The sequence below is a fragment of the Macaca mulatta genome, chromosome 6 (genome assembly GCF_049350105.2).
Source record: "Macaca mulatta isolate MMU2019108-1 chromosome 6, T2T-MMU8v2.0, whole genome shotgun sequence".
In the NCBI taxonomy this organism is placed as follows: Eukaryota; Metazoa; Chordata; class Mammalia; order Primates; family Cercopithecidae; genus Macaca; species Macaca mulatta.
The window spans coordinates 108,441,810-108,443,433 of record NC_133411.1 but is presented as its reverse complement, the minus strand read 5'-3'; the positions used below and the strand labels follow the sequence as shown (position 1 = coordinate 108,443,433).

Here is a 1,624-nt window from a genome sequence, read left to right as displayed (position 1 = left end):
ACATATGTAACAAACCTGCACGTTATGCACATGTACCCTAGAACTTAAAGTATAATAATAATAATAATAAATCAGTAATAAGTACACAAATTCTATGTTTATCAATAATAACTAAAGTAAATAAAAATGAAGAAAGTTATTGGTTAGAAAATACAGGATAGGTGACGGTTACTGTATTTTAAATAGAATAGTCAAGATAATTCTCTCTGATAAGGTCATATTTGAGTAGAGCCCTGAAGAAGATGAGAAAAGCAAAGTGACCGCAGAGATCTATATGTGGCAATTTTCCTTTTTTGTTTATTTTTATTTTCTCAGTATTGTACAATGAATGTGTATCATTTTCCAATAGAAGAAAACAGTATGATTAAAACATTTGAAAAGATACAACTAAATTTTCTTCCTATTGAATACAAAACAATCACAATTCCTTAGTCTAACATTTAATGTTCTCTACAATTTAATTTCAAGCTCTCTTCATAGGGTGACTCCAATAATTCCAATTTTGCTAAGTGAAATATTTACAAATCCCCACATAGATACATACTTCAAAACCCTTGGTTTTTTCCCACTTATTTGCCTCAAATACCTTTCCATCCTTATATAGACTTCCCTATAGCAATTTTAAGACCTAGCTAAAATTAAACATCTAAATAGAATCATTTTTGTCCTCTGCAATTAATATTTTATTTCTCCAGCTTTTACTCTTTGTGTTATAGTTATTTCTGTACTTATTCATTTTTTTTACACTATAACATACTTAAGATAGATGTCATGCCTATTCCATCCTTGTATTCTCTATAACACCTACAATGTTCTTACGGTTGCTTTTTTTTTTCAATAAAATACCTATGAATGAATAATCAGGCAATTGTCAAATATTAGATACCTTACAAATTCTCAAAATGTTAGTCACAATTTGTATGCATGCAATGTTTTTCAAAAAACTTACATTTCTGTGTAAGAAAAGTTGTTTTTAATGTCAACAGTAAATAAATATAAATGTCATTTAATGAAACCTGCCATTTTTAAATAGTTAACCCACTTGTTATCACAAAACATTTTTTATAGTCTACTTCTTTTAAGTTTTACATTCTGCTATTTCAATGATAGAAATTATTTTCCTCTAATACATTGGGAATATCCAAATCTAGATTTTTAAAAAAGATTTTCCAACTAAGAACAAGTTTCAAGGCACTTTCATCCTTTGTTACTCTGACCCTTTATCCCTCAGAATGGAATAGCTGTGCTCGTTTGGCAGCACCTATACTAAAATTGTGAATGACACAGAGAAAATTAGCATGGCCCCTGAACAAGAATAGCACACAAATTCATGAAGCATTTCATATTTTTCAACAGAGTAAGAAACAACTCACAGAATGAGGGAAAATGTTCACAAACCTTGCATCCAACAAAGGCCTACTATAAAGAGTCTTTAAGGAACTTAAACAAGCAAAACAACAACAAAAACAACAAAAAACATTGAAAACTGGACAAGGCCGACATGAACAGACACATCTCAAAAGAAGACATACAAGTAGACAACAGACATGAAAAAATGCTCAAAATCACTAATTATCAGAGAAATGCAAATCAAAGCCACAGTGAGATACCATCTCATACCGTT

At 30.0% G+C, this 1,624-nt stretch overlaps 1 non-coding gene across 1 annotated transcript; it reads left to right on the top strand.

The window, feature by feature from the left end:
- Window positions 1-1,243: 1,243 nt before the first annotated feature.
- Window positions 1,244-1,350, top strand: LOC114679081 (U6 spliceosomal RNA). The gene has a single exon (XR_003730768.1). It is a non-coding gene; the product is annotated as a U6 spliceosomal RNA (small nuclear RNA).
- Window positions 1,351-1,624: the final 274 nt, after the last annotated feature.